Source organism: Sorex fumeus, unplaced genomic scaffold (genome assembly GCF_029834395.1).
Source record: "Sorex fumeus unplaced genomic scaffold, SorFum_2.1 ptg000037l, whole genome shotgun sequence".
Lineage (NCBI taxonomy): Eukaryota > Metazoa > Chordata > Mammalia > Eulipotyphla > Soricidae > Sorex > Sorex fumeus.
This window is the reverse complement of record NW_026606094.1, coordinates 60,746,264-60,767,346: the sequence shown is the minus strand read 5'-3', so window position 1 is coordinate 60,767,346 and position 21,083 is coordinate 60,746,264. Positions and strand designations below refer to the sequence as shown.

The following is a 21,083-nucleotide window of genomic DNA, read 5'->3' as shown; positions in this document are numbered from 1 at the left end:
AAATCTCTATGTACTACAGAACATCAGGTGCACATTAAAAGCACTGAAGTCTTTAGAGGCTTCACAGCTTGTTTTTTTGCCTCTGTTAACATTTCATAAAATGGAAAGAAACAATACATAGAGTCTCATTTTCTCAGATGGTGTCTCAAAGCAAGGTGCCACAGAGGCAGGAGAAGAGCAGGGATATGGGATTTGTACCTTGCAAGCAAACATACATGTCAGCTGTTAAACTAATATGATTCATTTTCAATAACAACTTATTTTATGTTACCAACATCAAGTAGAAGGAGAAGAAACTCACTCTTGTTGAAGAGTTGGGTCAAAATTCATAAAGACCAAGAAGATCCAAAGTGAAAATTCTTTAGTTGGATTCCCTTAATGGTTATTTCCATTCTATGTCCACAAAATGATAAATTTACATTCACACACTCACATTCAAACAAAAGAAACCCAAGAAAGGTGAAAAAGAGAACAATGGAAAGCCCATATTTCTTCCAGTCTATAAATTTAGTTTGGATGACTGCCAAAATTTGCAACTTTATTGGATTCCCTAAGTCCATTTCTAGCCCACATTCTGGAATTTTATAAAGAATTCCAGGGCTGAGTAGCAATCAGATCTATATATGATCAAGAAATGCCTTAACCTCCAGATTAGTTGGAATGCATCACGGAAAGCTGAAGTAACTCCAGCATGAATACAGGGAACTATAAATCCTTGCAAAGCCAGCATGCTCAGAAAGTTGGGATGTGATGTGAAAAAAAAAAACATTTGTCAGATGGTTCATACTATCATTCCTTGAACTATGATTCAAGTCACATGCTCAAAAGCTAATGTTTCTTTAATACATGATCCTAAAACTTTCGAACACGAGCCTAAAATTGTTGAAATAATTTTAATCTACCCAAAGATCTTTTTCTAAATCTTGCTATCAGAACAGTAAAAAATAAATAATCTAGGACCAGGGGATGAATCAAAAGAATGAAGTTCATGCTTTGCCTATGGAAGCCCCAGGCTTAACCCTGGGTACGACATTGTTCCCTGAGCACCACTGTTGGGAACCAAACATGAGCATCACTGGGTGTGGCCTCCACACCAGAAACAAACATTTTTCTTTTCTGAGGTGGTGGTGGCGGCACACCCAGTGATGCTCAGGGTTTACTATGGGCTCTGCACACAGGAATTACTCATGACAGTGCATGGGAAACCAAATCGGATATCAGAGATTCCAACCTGGACTGGACACATGCAAGGCAATTGCCCTACCTGTTGTCCTGTCACTCTGGTCCCCAGAAACAAACGTTTTAAACTTAATTAGTAATAAAATAAAAACAAATAAAAATTTGAGTATGACAAATTACAATCACTTAGAAAATTGTAATTTTTTAAAATACTCTATGTTTACAATGCACTCACAATGATAAAGATAAAGATATTTATGCACTCACAAATATCTTTATTTTTGGTTTGTTTTTGGGCCACACCTGGATTTGATCAAGATTTCTTCATTTCTCTATGCTCAGGAATCACTTCTGGTGGAATGCAGGGCACCATATTTGGTTCCCTGTGTGTGGATCAAAGCAAGGTAAGCTCCTCGCAAGACATGTACCTTATCCAGGTACTGGACCATCTCTCTAATCCCACCCAAATGTCTCTTACCATGGTATTTCTGGAATCCACCTATAGTCTATTTTTCTGTGCACATTTAACATTCAGAAATGTATTTTACAGAAAACTGGTCACTGAGTGTCCACACATGCAAAAATCAGTACACTGTAGGGTCAAAATACGCCTTATATCTCCCATGAATAATGGTGCACTTCCATTCTGTTGGGACTGAGGGGCTATAATTGAAAGTTAAATATTATTTAGGTGGCTTAAAGTCTGGGATTTGGAAAAGAGTCTGGATCATTAATACCCATTCTCCAATCTGCCTTCTTTTCTATTGTTTTATTTCCCAATAAACACTATTTGTTGCTCGAATAACTAACTGCCTTTATTTGAAGCAGAAAAACCATTAAAATAGTAATTAGTAATCTATTAAAGAAGGTTAACTTTTAACCTGTTATTTAAAGTGTAGACAGTATTTTATGAAAACATGTTTGTTTACAGGACAAAATATGTACTATTCAAGTTAAATATTAGGAGAATGAGTAAACAAGCATATATATATGATCATGTATATATATATATATCTACACATACATTATAAATATTTGAGATGGTAGAAAAAAATTTTCCTAACCTTATTAATTCTTGGAAGAGACAATCTTCTCTAATGAAGGATAGGCTAGTATCAGTAAAAAAAAAAACAATAAAACTTTATTTCAAAGTATGCCACATGTATGTGGATAAAATCTAGAAAAACTGAATAATTCCTAAAATATGGCTCATGCCAGCACTTCAAATACCCTCTTTGGTTAAAGTTAAAATACATCGGGGATTCAAGGACAGAGATAGTAAAATGGTTAAGTGCTTGACTAGCAACCTGCTTACCCTGGTTATTCCCAGCTCTGCTTATGGTCCCCTGAGACCAGCAAGCAGTACTTCCTAAGTACTAGCTGGTATAGTTCCACAGCAAAACAAACAAACATACACAAACAAAAGATACGGCCAGGAGGCAGAATAGGGGTTAAAGTTCTTGCTTTGCTGTAGCTGACCTGAAATCACATATGGTTCTCCAAGCATTACTAAAAATGATCCCTGAGCACAGAGCCAGAATATGCCCTGAGCACAGCTAAGTATTTTCCCCTAGTCTCTCCACTAAGAAAAGATAAATAATGCTGGAGGCACAGAGCCAGTTCTAAGAAATTATCTGCAAATCACAGTAAATGAGAATACATTTTCTATGAAGATGTTAAGTCTTGGCTCTCTCCAGTGTTAGAGTTTCTAGAGATTTGCTCATCTTTCACTTTCTGGTTTTGAGAGAGACTCCCTTCTAAATAACTAATTCCCTTAAAAATAAATGTCTCTTACAGAAAGACTATTTCTAGTTGTGTTTTTTCCCCCCTTTCGGCTTGTCCTATGCCTGTTCTTAATAATAACCAGTTCAGTGACCAGAGAGCTAGCATCATGTTCCTCACCCTAGTTTTGCACAGAGTACCACGTGCCCCACCCCATGCCCTACCTTGTCGGGTGTAACCATAGAGGCCCCCAAGCACCACAGGAATGGCCCTTGTGAACAGTAGCATCACTGGGTCTGAACAGTACTACCTCCTCGAGCATTAAGCTCTTCAGTCCATTGACTGGGTGCCCAGAACATTTCATGGAAGAGACATAAACACACACACACACACACACACACACACACACACACACACACACACACCCCAACTCAAACCAATTCTTCAGCCAAAATGGTACATCAAGCTATATATTCTGACCTTCTTCATAGGATAATTATTAAAATTTTGTGATTAGGGGTCTGGAGAGATGGTACAGCAGGATAGGGTACTTGCTTTGCACACAGCAGACCCAGGATCTATCCCTAGCACCACATATATCCCTGGGTTCTGCCAGGAGTGATCCCTGAGTGATGAGGCAAGAGTTAGCCCTGAACACCTCAGGTATGCCCCCCCCAAAAAAGCAAAAAGTTGTAAACAGTTGTGATCATACTAATGAAATAAAGATATCAATTTCAAAAGTATAATTAAAAATAACATATTTTGATGTATCTGTGGAATGGCATAAGATATCAGATGGGCATTTATTTTTACTTTATGAATTCATACATTTTGAACTTATTTTATAGCAAATATCACTTGATAATAATAGTTAAAACCAGAAACTTAAGAAGTAGGTGATAATAATATTAAGACTAAAAAGTTGAAAAAGTTATGAGTTCTTATAGAGAGTTGTGTTCATAAAGGTAGAAAAGAGATGTAAATTATGGGCATTATAGACAGAAGGAAAAGTATGAACAGTGGCACAGAACAGAAAAATTTTAGAAGGTATTACATACAACAGGCCTTGAATAATGACATTTCATTCAGTCTATTAACTGGGGAAAAAATGATTTCAGACCAGAGCCACTGTGTATGGAGTTTGCACATTTTCCCCATGTCAGCATGTTTTTTTTTCAGGTACTCTAATTTCTTCCCACATCCTAGACACATTAGATTCGCTGGCACATCTAAATTTCCCGAGTATGTGTGGTATGCATAAGTGTTCCCTATCATAGAGCAGAGTCTTGCCCTGAAAGAATTTCCACTGTGCCCCTGAGCTGCTAGAAAAGGCTCTGGTCACCTGTGACCTGGAACCTTAAGAAATGGCTTAGAAAATGAATAAATAAAAATAAATAAATAAATAAATAAATAAAGGGACTGGAGAGATTGTACAGCAGTTAGGGTACTTACCTTGCGTATGGCCAACTAGGGTTTGATCCCCAGCACCGTATATGGTACCCCCAGGCACTGCAGAGTGATCTTTGGGCAAAGTTGAATGTGGTCCAAAACACAAATATATAAATAACTGAAAATTAGCATTTGGCAATAAAAGTGTCTTGGTGGGACAGGAATGTAGCTCAAGGGGAGAGCATTTGTTTAAACCGCACCTCCCTTCCCACAGAACTACAGAACACTGTGGTGTGTGGCCCCTCTAACAATACAAATAAATAAAAGTGTTTGGAGTTGCTGCAAGAAGAAACAATATGCCTCAGATGACACTGTTCAGTTCAACTCTACCATGATTTAATAGCTAACCCAGTGGCAGTTTCAGCCTCACCCAAGAGTCGAATTGTAAACCAATCAATCTGGAGTTTCCTAATTAGCACTAAGGAAATAAAGTTCAGTTCTCCTGAGACAAGTAGTTTTGCCTAAAATAATATTTTTTTCTTTATGTAGTACTTTATTTTTTACTAACCATTAAAACTTTACATTTTGTATGAATCTTCCTGAAAAATTTCTAAATGCTAGATGGGACGCTTCTCAAAAATCTTTTAATAAAACTAAGAATGAGATCTCTAATTTTATCCTGATTGATTTTTTTAACAGGATCTTTAGTTAGAAGTTTGGGGATATTTTAGAACTAGAATTATGTAAGAGGTACTTAACTTTTGTTTAGATCAGCCTCTGGCAAAATTGCTTTTGACATACTGTTTTGCTGAAAGTGCCCTTTTTCAAGAACCTATGGATAACATTAACTGAGGACTTACTATACAGGAAATCAATCTGAAGAGAGTTTATGTTAGGGACCAAAATGGAAATGAAATCATGTAAGTAATTAGCAAAATTATGAAAGAAGAAAAGCCAAAGAGAATCTGAATTTCATCTTCATCTGTTCTTTGAAAGCCAAATCTTTGAACTATTCATTTGCCTTTTACTTGATGATCTTCCCAGCAACTTCCACCTTTCTGCAGAACTGTTTCTGATTTAGGGGTTGAAACTTATCTTCTTGACAGTAACAAATGTTTTCTCTCTCATTTGGATGCTCCCAAATCTTCCGCTGTGCTCTCAAAAATGGAAAACTCCCCTACATTCTCCATTATTTCTGAATGTTCCTATTTTCCTTAACTGAAACTGACAAGATTACTGACCACAAACCTGCCAACAGAAGAAGACAGGATTGATCTCCTTTGTCACAGGTGACTTGAGAAAACATGAAACCCACAGTGCCACCTCATCCACAAGACAGTCCTATAAAACAGGTACAGATCCCTCAAACACAAGAAGATAGAGCATAGTAAGATGAATGAGACTGAATTCAGGCTTGGGGTGGGGGCCACTATCTTCTCTTTTCTCCTACATAGAGGTTTTAGTTCCCCTACAGTCTCTAACTGATGTTAGGATCCCATCTCCTATTTTCATCTCTTCTACTGTCATTTATGTTTTTCTCACTGGCACTAGATTCATAATTTCTGTTTTCTTGAATATAAAATTTAACATATATATGACATGTTAACCTATAGCTTGAAAATATATAGGTATAGACACACTGATGCATATTTCTATCATTTCTCTAACCTTAATTGATTCCTTTAGATGCTACATTTTAAAACTTCTCTTCTAATAACACAAAGTATTTAAAAGATATTTCTCTTCTATCATTGTTCACATTCTACTCATCTCTTTCGCCCTGACCTTCTGCAATTTATAGTCACCTGCACTAGCTTACTAAAGAGCTTACTAAAGAATCTCTGAACAAAATCATTAAGTCACCAATGACTTTCACACAACTACATCCAATGAAGTTCATTGTTCCCAACCTACCTGGACTCAATTAACTTTCAGTCCAATTGGCTAGATCTTCCTTCAGAAACATTCTTCTCTGTCCTTAGTGACTTCATATTCTTTTGTTTACTCCTTTCTCTTTCCATTCCTATTTTCTTTTCTCTCTTTTACTTCCTCCTCCATTAAATGTTCACACTATTGAGCATAATTGTTAAACACTAAAATTACTGGAGTCCCAGTTTAAGAGTTGCCTCTTCTCTCCACATTTATTAAATAATACCACTATTCTCATGCATATTATTACTATCCATCATCATATATTTTATACATTTCTATTGTCAGAATGAATTTCTCAGTACCAGACCAAAATGTCAGATCTTGTACTCTATATCTCTAATTGGATATCTCAAGGATACTTCAATTTTAATGTATGCAAACTCTTTATCCTCCATCTTTCCTAATTTACCAGTATACCATGATTAATACTGTGGTTCAAGTCAGATACCAATGACTTCCACAGAGACTTCCTCTCCTGTTTCTCCTTATTTCATTTGAACTAAGCTACTCTTGTTGATCTTATTTCTAAATGTCACCCAAATCTTTGTTTTTGTATCTAAGACCTCTCCTTCTATATTAGCATCTTCAATGTCTGCCTTTTTCTTCATCACTCTTCCATTAATTTCTTAGGGATTTCAATAACCACACACACTATTAAATATCCTGATTTTCAACTCTATCACCCCTCACCTTTAATAAATTTTTATTCTGTTTATAGTCTTACCTCTAGACTTTGTCTTCACTAATAACCACATTTTCTTTATAATTTTAATGTCAAGCATTCTATAAATTAGTACAACTGCACCAAGATTTCCAATTAGTTGACCTAACTTAACTTCCATTATAAATTAATCATCGGCAGCACTGTGTTCACTACCCTTATCTGTCTGAAGCTTCAGGAATTATTATTATATCTTACTTCTTGCCTATTCTTTCAGAAAGATTGTCTCTTTTTCCTCTAACTTATTCTTCTGGGATATTAGTCTGCTTAGACTACCATAACAAAATACTACATACTGAGTTACTTAAACAATAGAAATGTATTTCTCATAGCTTGCGAGACTGGAGGCTGAAATAAATGTCTGGCATGATTTGATTTCTTCTCAGAACTCTCTTACTGGTTTACTGACATATAGATAGCCATCCCTTCCTTTGTGTCCTTACATGGCCTGACTTTTGAGTACACATGCACAAAACCCAAAAACAATGAACTCCGGTGTCTTTCTCTTGTACATTTACCAGTCCTATCAGATTAGGGTCCCTCCAATAGTATTTATAACTTGTACTGTCACTTCAAACACCTCTCTTCAAATACACTCAAAATTGGAAAGTCAGATTTCAATACAGAAATTGGGAAAGTAATGAAGGGCTTAAAATTTTAGTTCTTAACATTTTTTTATTGTGTCCCTTTTCTTGTCTAACATACCTGACCCACATTTCAGTAAGATTACAAATATCAAAAAGATTCTTCATTATACCTAACAATCGCACTACATGTCAATAAATCTAGTATAATCTTTGTGGATTATACTTTCTTTTAATTCCTCAAATCCCCACTAACTTCTGCTCATCACATATTTTTTTTGCTGATGATTTTGCTTATTTTACTTTGAAAATAGGAGCAATAAGAATGTTTTCTACATTCCTACATAATGCACTATTTTTTGAAGTATGGAGCTATGTTTTAAAATAGATTATTGAATTCAAGACAAGATAAATGTTAATTCCATCAGCAAAGTAACACAAAATTAGAACAATTTTATCTTTTTACTTTTTTAGTTTATATTAATCATTAATGAGGTGTTAAAAGTAAATAAATAATTTAGAGATCTCTCACTTTAATATCCTACAATTTTATATTTGAACAAATTTTTCTATATTTTATTTTTCTATTGTAAAATTTTATAACAAATTTTTAACGAATTATAAATATTATCCATCTTTATATTTTACACAATTAAATTTGATCACTTGATCACCTAAAAAGAAAAGAATACGTTTTCTAGGACTAGAATGATAGTAACAGAGGGTAGGATATTTGCCCAGTACATGGCCAATGGGGTTCAATTTGCAGCACTCCATATGGTACCTTGAGCCCCATCTGGAATAATCCCTGAGTACAGAAACAGAAGTAAGCCCTGAACACTGAAAATAAATGAAAAGATAAATTTCCCTCACCTTTCAACTATAAAATTTACTCATCTACCCCCCCTCAAACTCTTATCATACTATGAACAACTGATTCCCTTCTGCTCTCAATGTCTCCTCTTACCTGTTAAAAGTCATTTTCTATCTTTAAAAGATGCTTTTACTCTGGTCACATCAGTTATTTTCCGTGCTGTTTTATTACAACCAGAGTAACTAACAAACATATATAAATCACCTTAATAAAAATAAAATGATATGTAATGGCAATTACACTATAATGTTATAATGTAAGTGTTAATACAAAATGATGCAAGCAATTACAGCACTGTAGCACTGTCCTCCTGTTGTTCATCAATTTGCTCAAGCAGGCACCAGTAACATCTCCATTGTTGAGACTTGTTGTTACTGTGTTTGGCATATCGAATAAGTCATGGGTAGCTTGCCAGACTCTGCCTTGCGGGAGGGATACTCTCGGTAGCTTGCCGGGCTCTCCGAGAGGGACAGAGGAATTGAACCTGGGTTGGCTGTATGCTAGGCAAACGCCCTACCTGCTGTGCCATTGCTCCAGCCGCAAATAATTATATGATAAATAATACTTCTATTTTTATAACTCAATGCTAACAACCTGTGGACAAATAATATTGCCATCCCCATTTCACAATGAAAACATCAAGGCAAGCAAAAATTAAGGAATGTATTTAAGGTTCATACCTAGCAGTTGGGTGGTTTAGCACTTAAGAATGAGCACTTAAAACCTAACCACAGGCAAAGTATATTACTTAAGTGGTGGAGCCCAAGCCTAGCACGTAAGACTGTGAGTTGGATTCCCCGCACTCTATGCCTTCTTCCAGCAGCACTTAGCCCCGAATAGCACTGAATCCAAGCAATACTGCATCATCTGGTCAAATACCAGTCAGACTTACATCATCAGGCTGAATATCACTACAGGGGCTGGCTCACTAAAAAGAATAAACACAATAACAACTAAAAGACCAACTCCCTTTCATGGCCGTGTATCTGCCTACCACTTCAGCTCATTCTTTATAATTTCTCATTGTTTATAATGATACGCCTCTCAGTATGATTTTGTGACTTACTACGTTTTATTACTGTGATTTATATCACCAATGTCCACACCCATATTCCCCCATAGTGGAGCCATGAGTTTATAACTTGGCTCACCATTTTATTTTCTAGACTTATAAGGTATCTGGCACAAAACTGAGAGTCAATAATGATTTTTAAAACTGTGAATAAATGTTCCTCCACTCTTATCCCTCTGACTCCCCTTCACTGTGACTTCTGCTCCAATTTCTTCTTTCTTTCCAGGTTCCATACAGTGTGTGTGTGTGTGTGTGTGTGTGTGTGTATGTGTGTGTGTGTGTGAGAGAGAGAGAGAGAGAGAGAGAGAGAGAGAGAAAAGCAGAAAGAGATTGCTTATTAAGTTCAAGAACATTTTCTTTTAAGAGCAAAAAATTGTTGTGTTCCTTAAAATTAAAGGAAACTTCAATTTGACAAACTATTGTGCAAAGTGTTTTAAAATGACTTTATTATTTTTAGAGAATATTATATTGGATTCTGAACCTCTTGATAGAAAAAGTATTTTTATAATCTTTAGTGTTTGAAACAAAGATTTGTTGTATATATAATAAACTTGATCCAGGTTTTCCCTTGGCTCAAGAACATATATTCAGTGAACATATTTCAATAGGCCTTTTTCCATAATTTCCCATACTTTCAAAGTACTCAGTAAACTTTTATGAATTATTATATCTTATCTAATACTAATAATTTTTTCTTTTTGTGAAAAAGCATTTTCTCAAACTTCAGATGTTTCAACTTAATTAAATTTAGTGAGCATCTCAAACTATAGTTTCAAAATATAAACATTACATTGTCCACTGTCCACTGTTCTCCCGTTGTTCATTGACTTGCTCGAGCGGGCCCAGTAATGTCTCCATTGGAGACTTTGTTGTTACTGTGTTTGGCACATCGAATACAACACGGGTAGCTTGCCAGGCTCTGCCATGCAGGTGAGATACTCTCGGTAGCTTGCCGGGCTCTCCGAGAGGGGTGGAGGAATCAAACTCGGGTCAGCCATGTTGTCTGTGTGCAAGGCAAACGCCCTACCGCCGTGCTATCACTCCAGCCCAACATTACATTATAGAATTTTATTATTTTTCTTCTTAAGTCCAATCTGCATTTTATTCATTTATAAAGACCACTCTATATAGACCAAGCAATTAATCTAAGAAAATGTTATTTTCTATGGATAACATCTATCTAATGTCAGCATAAACTTTATCTTAATAATCTGATTTCAAAAAGTTTTTTCAAAATTCACTTTATCTTTAGTTATGAACACACATAATCAAAGGCCTGTGACAATAGTTTAATATTACTAAGATTTTTGACAATAGAATGTTTAGGAGATGAGTATACAAACATCCTTATTTTTTGTTGCTTATCTTATTATTATAGATATTTTCCCTTTCCCTTAGAAAGACAGAAAGCATAGATATTGTCTGTTTTTATTATGTGGGGAAATGCAGAAAACTTTTAACCCTATCTAGATACGTTACATTTGAAAACAAAAGAAGCTATGTCATAGTCTATAGATAAAACTAATTTTGAATGAAGGGCTAAGTAATCTTATCGTATAAGACTGTTGTCACTCTTTTTTAATGATAATATCTGCATTTCTAGTGATACTTATCAACTATGTCAAGATTTGGGGTTATTTTATGTATATTATGGTATGCAAAAAAATATTATGATATTTACCTTTCCAGGTAAATAAAGGGTAGGCACTAAGAAAATTACTAAAACCTCTTTAGTGTTTTTTGTTTTTAAACTGCACCTGACCAATGTTCAAATTCCTCTACATAAATTCAGACTGTTGCCATGTCACTGATGGGAATTGAAAAGACCGTATGTGCAGAGTAATTTGATTACTTTGCTAGTCACATTAATTAACATGATCTCATGGATGGTAGGAGTGCATAATTTCTTTTTCTCTTACAATTGTCTTTTTGTTCTTAGATTTTGGGCCATATCCAGAAGTACCCAGGGCTTATTCCTGACTCTGAGTTCAGGGATCACTCCTGGCAACATTCAAGCGGTAGCTGATCAAATACTAGACTTTCACTTAACTTTTAAAAGTGAAATTATTTTAACTTTTAAAAATACAAAAACAAAATCAAAGATATCTGTCTTTCTGGGGAAAAAGTTTATGTATAACAACTGCCCAAAACTATCTGAGCATGACAGACCTGTTGATTAGGATTCTGTTTTCAAAATTTCTCTTTTAGTGCATTAATAACCTATGAATTAGTCCCACCCAATGTGTAAATATTACCACTCAAATATTTCTAAATGTACTAAAGTATCAGTCTTCAGTGAAATAATATGCATCCAAATCAAGTACAGTATGGAAAAGCTCTTTAGCATGTATTTCTTAGTAAATATGTGATGGTTGAGTTATTACTTCTAATACATCCACTGAATTAGAAATTCATATGCTATGGTGTATGTGCTTAAGATACTGCATTCAAAGGCAAAATTCTACCTATTCATGATTCATATTTATCCCTTAAAATTTCAAAAATGACTTTTAAAAAAATTTTTATCTGTGTAGAGATTGATATTTTTAGAAGATCAGTTGGAGACATTTTAATGTCATTTTATATTCAATAATAATCAAATTAACAAATATACCCAGGGCTTATGTATTTGGCTCTAGTTTAAAGATGTGTTGAAAGTGACCAAAATATGAAATTTACATAACTTCTAAGAAAGCATATTTTTTCTCTCAAGAAATAATTTTCTTCCTCAGTGTACTTTCTAATGTCAAAAGTCAGATGGAAACAATTTTTGGACTAATGCACAAAAAACATTGTGAAATTATTCATAGCAATACACTTCTGGTTCTTCGTATTGTCATATAGAAGTTAAAGTAAAAGTCAGAAATATGACAAAGACATAATGTGTTTGAAGAATTATTTACAGAGAGATCATAATGATCTACTATTTTACTTGTGTTCTGAGGTTACACCCAGTGGTACTCAGGAGCCACTCCTGGCTCTATGCTGGAGGTCACTTCCCATGGTGCTTGCAGGATCTTGTAGAGCTGGGGATCCAACTGGTGTAATGCAAAACACATACTCAGCCTCCTGAATTCTTAGTCCCATAATCTATTATATCAAAACTCTGACTTTGAAAATCATCACTTGTAATCGATCCATTTTATGTTAGATCCTGTCTGGGTTGTGAGAGGTGACACTGTTGTTGTGTGGATATTTTGCTGTGTTTTATTATCAAGGGAAAGTTAATATATTTTTTGTAGTTAAATTTAAAATATAAATAATACTACAAATATTGTTATATGAAGCGGTTTATTTATAAATTCTCTTGCCCCCTCTATTCAGAAGAAGATAAAAATGGCAAAAATGTTCATCAAAATTCTTTAGCACCTTATGGAACACCAGTAATGTTTGATTTGAATTTCTGTCAACTCTTCTTCCCCATTCAAAATGTTTCTGGGGGCTGGAGAAATAGCATAGGGTTAACCTATAACCTATAACCTAGGTTTGACTACATACATTTGCTTTGCATATAGTCAAACCTAGTTTTATCCTTGGCACCATATATGGTCCCATGAGACCCTCAGAAATAATCCCTGAGCACAGAATCAGCAGTAAGTCCTGAGTCAACTAGAATCAAATAAAATCAAAACCAAAATTATTTTACTATACTCACATAATACTATTCTATTGGCTAACAAAATTGAATGTTGTTCAATGGGATTATTTTGATCTTTGTTGAGAACCGTAGATGCTAACATTTGGGGTAAGATCATAAAACAATGAATACTATCTTCTTCTTCTATCATTTGCTAATAATGAATTTAGGGATTTTGTTGATTAGAAACCAACTCAGAAGCAGAAAAAGAAAACAGGCTGCTGACAATCTTGCCTTATCCACCTGTTAAACCTTTAGGAGCTTGGCCAAAAATTGACTCAAATTTTACTTTTCAGAAATAGTTCAGACACAGAAATACTAATACTAAATTATTTAAAAATCTGCAATCCATCATTGAGCACAGGATTTGACAGAGCTCATGCTTTATACATTTCTATTCAAATTCCTATTGAATTATAACTGATCTTCAGTGTATTCTTAAACTTTCTCTTTAATTACAAAACGTTCTTTTTAGTTGCTGTGATAAGAAATAGTTCAAAATTATTTACAGTAAGGCAAGTTTTATTAAGAAAGCAGAACATTCCTTTTCCTATTTTAATGTATTATTATTTATACGTAAATAGAAATATATACCAGCTAAACCTAAACAGTTTACGTGCTCTTCTCTGTCAGTCTCTGGGGTAATATCATGACATTTTAAGAATTTTAACAACTTCTGTGCAATTTCACAAGCCTTTAAATCTACTAGATAATGTCTTAATTGCCATTTCTCTCTATAAAACTTAGCTTTTAAACTTTTTTTCCTGAAAGCAAAGAATTAGGTAGGAGTACAAAGATGAAAGTATAGTACTGAGGCTAGAGAGGTAGAGTATTGGACTGTTGGTACAGGAGGGTAGCTACTTGCCTTGCAAGTGGCCAACCCAGGTTTGATCCCCAGAACCGAATGTGGTCTCCCCATGCTTTTAGCTGTGTACTCTTAGCACAGAGTCATGAATAAGCTTTGAACATGTTAGTATGTAGCCTAACAACATCCACAATAAAAAGTACATTACTGAAGTACTACTATTGACTGAATAATACTTCGTCAATAAGACTATCATAATAATTTCTGAAATATTTATGAAATAAACATTCAAATTAGTAACCAGATCGGTCATTTGAGTTTCTTTTAACTCAGCATGCATAATATTTGGGGATATGCTATATGTGCAGATATGTGGGGTGTGTGTGTGTGTGTGTGTGTGTGTGTGTGTGTATACATGTCAGTTGATGTCAGCATTAAAAGTGATTTTTTAATAGGGCTTACTTTAAAAATCACTGCTATTAATCTACAGCTTCTGAAGGTAGGAAATTTTACAAAGAATCTTTGTCACTAACTAAAATCTAGGAAGCAAATGGCAATAGAAAGTTCTGCCAGGAAAACAATAAGGGACATATGGGAATCCATTTTATTTCTTTGGGTGAACTCAAGGGAACCAGGAAAACAGGAGCCCAGCATTAGGAGTTTAACTGGATGGTCTACCCAGACCAACGGCACAACTGCCAGACCTTCTCCCCGAAGAATTCAAAAGAAAGGAACTTGATGACAGCCCTGGAAAACAGTTCTTAGGACACCTGGCATTGGTGCCCCATAATGCCTACAGCCCTGAGCCTAGCAAAGATGTGGCTACAGATAGGAATAAACACATTCATGAAATGCCAGACTCCTAGTAGAAATGAGACAGAGCATTTGATAGCACTTATATTACACATAATTTAAGTTGAGCCCTGTATGAAAGGAGTTACAAAGACTCCACTATGAAGACATTTTCTTTGTGGAAAGAGAGAGATCGTCAGGATGTGGGCCTTAGTTAAGCAATAATAACCCACTGAAAATAATTCACTTAGTTTATCAATTAGTGGTTTCAGTTGACACAAGGCCAAACAATTCATGACTGGATTTTGGATTACATTGATAGAAAAAATCAGGGATTTTTCATCATGTAATAGAGCTTGTGTTTTAAAACATCTCTGAAAAAAATAGGAATTAGAGCAAAAGTTTTCATTTTCTGCATTTTATAAGAGTTATAAATAAGACCAGATGATTATAACTTTATGTGCACATTTCAAATAAAAGCATTGCATTGTATTATTAGTATTTACAACAGTATGAAGGTATAAAAATGGTAATGACCAAGAACTTGTCATCTATGATATTAGGAGTAAAAGTTTGTATCAACATGTGTTTTACTGTAATATTATTTAGTCATTACACTCACATCTCACTAAAGTGCATTTTCATTTAACTAATAGCAGTACTAAATATTCAGGATTTTTTGGTATGTACAAGCATTATTTCAGATCAGGACACCTTTTTACAACATCTTATTATCTCATTCCCACTTTGGACAAACTTGCAGGCTATCGAATGTAGCCTGCCCACAGGGCAGAGTCTGGCAAACTCCCCGTGGCGTACCAAATATGCCAAATACCAGTAACAATGATGGGTCTCATTCTCCTAAAGAGCCTTGAATATAATCTCAGGGCTAGGATGAAAGAGACGTTACTGGGGCCTGCTCGAGGCAATCGACGAACAACAGGATGATGAATGAATGAATGAATGAAAATTAGAAACCAACATTATCAAGGTGTCTTGGTTATCAAAATGCCTATATTCTTTGGGAAGATGATTTTAAACTTTATAGTTATATTATACCCATTACTATAATTCTTTTATCTTGTAATAAATTCTAATTCTCCTGATTATGTGCCATAAAATAATTGATACTAATCATTAAATTATCTAATCAGTCAAAACTAGATAAATGAATCAAAATTTTGACTAAAGAAAAAATAATAGTATTATGTACATATTAACACTGTGTGCATTTAATACTAAATCAATTTAACAGACTTGATTTTTCAACAAGTTCATGTGTGTGAAATTTATGATCATATAAGATTTCAATGGTATAAAATACTTATGTTCTCCAGATATGTATGATATATGTAATTTGGGCAATAACATTAAAAAGCAATACGATGTCTTTTGCAGAGAGTGAAACAAAAAAGCAAGGAAACATCTGCATTACATATAAGTTATCAAGTATCAAATTCAATATTTCAAACTATGAATGTACTTAGAAAGTTATTTTGCCTTATGTACTATTTGTTGTAGAATTTAAAATAAACATTTAATTTGTGAACAAAATTTACTTCAGTAAAGCTGTTTTCATCTTAGTTATTATTTTAAAAAACTATTTTCAGAACTTTTACAAAGTAAAGTAGGCGTGAGGAAGTAAGAAAAATTCAACAAGATTTTAAGAACAGACAGAAAAATATTGTGTTCAAAAATTTTAACGCCTAAAACTTCAGAGAAAGAACTCTTTCCAGATTTTACTAGTTTAAAAACAAAATTCCATGAATATAAATAAACATTGGAAAACATTAAAATAGTGGTCACATTATAGTTAAAAAAAAAGTCTATTGCTAGTAACACTCCTGAGGTAAGGAGCAGTGCTTGAATTCCTTAGAGAAAACTTCTCAAATAGATGCATTCATTTGTCAGCTTTTCCAAACCATCAAAGAGAACCTGCTATCTGTTTTTCTCAAGGTCTTCCAGGATGTGGAAGAAATAAGAATCTTCCCAACCAGTTTCTATGACATCAACATTAACTTGATACCAAAAGCTGGCAGAAACATTGGCAAAACAGAAAATTTCAGACAAATGTTCCTGCTAAGCACAGATGCAAAGATTTTCAAACATATTCTAATAAATAGAATACAGCAATAAAGTGTATCATACATCTCAATCAAGTGTAATTCAGCCTGGGGATGCAAATTCGGTTTTATACATGTAAATGAATTAATGCGATAAACACCAATAAAAGAAAAAAACAAATTGCTATCTCTGTAGTTGAAGAGAGAACACTTGACAAGATCCAACACTCAATCATATAAAAATCCTCAGCAAAATGGGACTGAAGAAATTCATCTCAATACAATAAAGATCACATACAATAAACTCACAACTATCATATTTAGTAGGGAAAATCTGAAAGATCTTCCTCTAAGAACAGACATAAGACAATAATGACCACTTTCACCCCTATTACTAAACATAGTATCGGAAGTCTTTGCCACAGCAATTAGGCAAGAAAGATAAATCAAAGGTATTCAGTTTGGTAAAGAGGATGTCACAGTATCAGTATTTGCAAATGAGATTATATTGTACATAGAAAACTCTAAAGACTCTACTATAAATCTCCTAGAAACAATAAATGTATTTATTAATGTAGTAGGCTATAAAATCTATGCACAGTCCTCTGTTGCATTCTTATATTCTAATAATAATATAGAAAAGAAGGAGGAAAAAACTATCATATTTTATGACCGTAAAAGAAACACAAATATCTAGGAATCATTTTAGCAAAAGAGATGAAAGATTTATTTTGTGAAAATTATAAATTACATACAAAAGAAAAAAATAAGAAATAAGAAAATGAAAATATATCTTGTGCTAAAGGACTGAATGAATCCAGCCTAAAATCAATATCCTAGACATTCATACATTCATATGAATGGTATAGCAGTTAAGGCACTTGCCTTGCAAGCAGTCAACTAAGGTTTGATTCCTGGCACCCCATATGTTCCACTGAGCCTCACCAGGTATCATCCTTGAGCACAGAGTCAAGAGTAAGCCCTGAGTATGCCAGGGTGGTCACTACCCTCCACCAAAAATAAAAGACAAAGAAAAGAAAAAGAAAGAAAAAAGAATCAATGTGCAAATTATAGTTGCAGATGCAATGCAATTCCCATTAAAACCCCCATTGGTATTTTTGTCAAGGGCATAGAACAAGACTTCTAAAATTTATATGAGACCATAAAACTCTCAGAATAACCTAAGTAATCCTAAGGAAAAAAAGAAGATTGGAGCTTGTGCATTGCATTTCCAGACTTTAATCTTTACTACAAATATTCAGTAATTAAAACTGCATGGTACTGGAACAAAAACACTTTCAGATCAATGGGGTAGAATTGAGAACCCAGAGACAAACCATCAGATATATGAGCAGTTAATTTACAACAAAGGGGCTAAGAGCATGAGGCAGAGTAAGAGAGTTACTTTAACAAATGGTACTTGAAAATAATAAAATTAGACCCTTACCTCACACCATTAACAAATGTTAATTAAAATAGCTTACATATCTTTAGAGTAAGGCTGTTTTTATTAAATACATTAAAGAAGACATAACCAGGACTCTCCAAGATTTGACTTCAGTGTAGTTTTCAAAGTTACAATTCCATTGGCAAAGAAAAAAATCAGATAAGCATCCTGTAAAAATAAATGAGGCAAAAATAAAATGATATTTTCTTTCACTCCACTGATTGGAAGAAAATATCTGTATATCACAAATCAAGTAGATAACAGCCAAATTTATAAAGCACTCTCAATTCTCAAGTACAACAATATCAAACCACCCCACCCCACTTCTTTTCTTCTGCATTCTGAAAAAATGCAGAAGAAAAGAAGAAACAGTTTTTCAAAGATGACCCAAAGACAGTTAACAGACATCAGGAAACTGCAAATCAAAATGTAACACCTCACATCAAAGAGAATGGCTTAAATCAAAATGCCCAGAACCAGTAGGTATTGGTAGGATGTGACCAAAAAAAAAAAGAAGGAAAGAAAGAAAAATCTGATTCATTGCTGGTGGGACTGTTTTATGATCCAGTCAATACAATTTGATGACTTTTCAAAAAATTAAGGATAGAACATCCCTTACACCCTGCAATTTCACTTCTGGGCATCTATCCACAAAACACAGGTAAAATAAAGACAGTCTTTCAAATGGGGTTCTTGTAATTAAGCATAAAACAGGCCAAATAATACCAATTGTCTGGACCAACACAAAAAAGTTCAACCCCATTCTTCCCTCTGAAAACTCTCAAGTTACTGGTATTTCACTGTGAATACAAACTTTTATTCATGGTTATAATAGAACTAAAAATGGCAAGACAAGAATTGGGTGAATTAAAATGTCACAAGGTTCTTAATTAAAATAAATTTTAATTTAATTAAAATGTAGTAAACTTCTTACCCAGATTCAGCTGTTTTTATTTTAAATCAGTGCTTCCTATATTTTAAAATTTGGGTTGACTTTCAGATATTTAAAAAATTTATGAATCCTGATCAATTTTGTCAGTTTTGTGAAGACTGAATTTTTCAGAGGTTTAAACTGCCATTTTTCCTAATAACATTGTGGCAAAATGACTTTGAAATTATACTGTGCATTACTTACTTAAATTTATTATTATTTCTCTTTCTGGCCTACAAACTTGCCATTTTACTTAATAATACGTCTAGTGAAATGGTAAGCATGTTCAAGAGGAAGAACGTTCATTGTTCAATGAAGTGTCCCACAGACAAATAAACTGTGATGAATAAAAGGAACACTTATAGCAATGAAAATGGGTAAATCACAGCTAGATACATTCATATGAATGAGTTTTTATAATTTTAAGTGTGTTGAGGAGAACCAAGGAATAATACATTCAGGGAGATATCAGTTTTAAAAAGTCAATAAAATAAAAAAACTATAAAAAATTTCAAAGTGAATCAATTAAAGACCTTGAAATTGTATCACAATCCAAAAAGTACACTGAAAAAAATATATAGGCAGAGTTCTCCAGGATATGCACCTTTGAGATGTTTTCAATGATTTGATTCCATTGACAAATTTAACAAAAATAAACAAATGATACTACATCAAATTAGAAAGTTCTCACATGACAAAATCACAGTCTGAAAAAAAGATACCGTACTGAATTTGCACAAAAATCATTAAGTACAGTGTTCATATTCAAAATAAATATAATGCACTCAAATATAGTAATGAAATATTAAGAATCCTACTCCAAAAATGGGGAGAGGAGATGAACGTTCACAAAGAAGAGACATTTCCAGGAAGAGGAAGTGGGAATAACTGAATAAGGAAATATAAAGTATGCACCATCACTTATTATTAGGGAAAGGCAAATCAAATGACAATGAGATAATAATCTATACCACTGAGAAAGGCGCACATCAAAACAACGGGAAAACTCTGTGTTGGCAAGAATGTAGTGAAAAAGTAATCCTTGTTTACTATTACTGGCGGTGTTGCCTGGTTTACCCTCTATGGAAAATGGAATGGTGATTTCTCCAAGATGTAAGAATAACATATCCATATGCCCCAGCAATTCCACATTTTTGTATCCACTTCCTTAGCACAAATATATTAATTGGAAGAGATATTTGCACACCTATGTTCATTACAGTACCAATAGCCAGAACATAAAAACAATCCAAAGGATAGATGAATGAATAAAGAAGTTCTGGGCTAGAGCGATAGCACAGCGGGTAGGGCGTCCGCCTTACAAGCGGCCAACATAGCCGACCCGAGTTCGATTCCTCCGCCCCTCTCGGAGAGCCCAGCAAGCTACCAAGAGTATTCGATATGCCAGACACAGTAACAACAAAGTCTCCAATGGAGACGTTACTGGGCCCGCTCGAGCAAATCGACGATCAACGGGAGGGCCTTTACCTTTACCTTACCTGGTTTACATACACAATGAGATACTATGCAGCCATAAGGGCAAGATGAATCCTGCAGTTTGCTCCAACCTAGATGGAATTAGAGGGCTGCAAATTTAGTGAAGAAAATCAGAGGGAGAAGGACAAATACAGAATATCTTACTCATCTATGGAACAGAGAAACCAGAGGGAATGAAAGGTCGTATTGTGGTCAACCCATTGACTTTGGATCTGAAAATACCAGGTAAGGAAGGTATTGAGAGGTGAAGGTGAGATAATAAAATGGACTGGAGGTAACACAAGAACACTGGTTAAGGGTTTTGGGCACTTTGGTGATGGAAAGGTGAGTTAAGTGTGTACATTAAAACTGTGTTATTATAAATATACAGCCCAAACTACAATAAATGTTTTAAAAGCTTTTGCCAAGAGACTGTGGTGAGGTAGTGGTAGGGGATGT

At 34.4% G+C, this 21,083-nt stretch overlaps 1 protein-coding gene across 1 annotated transcript in view; it reads right to left on the bottom strand.

The window, feature by feature from the left end:
- Positions 1-21,083, bottom strand: part of HDAC9 (histone deacetylase 9) — a 1,023,935-nt gene that overhangs the window by 212,510 nt on the left and 790,342 nt on the right. The window lies entirely within an intron of this gene.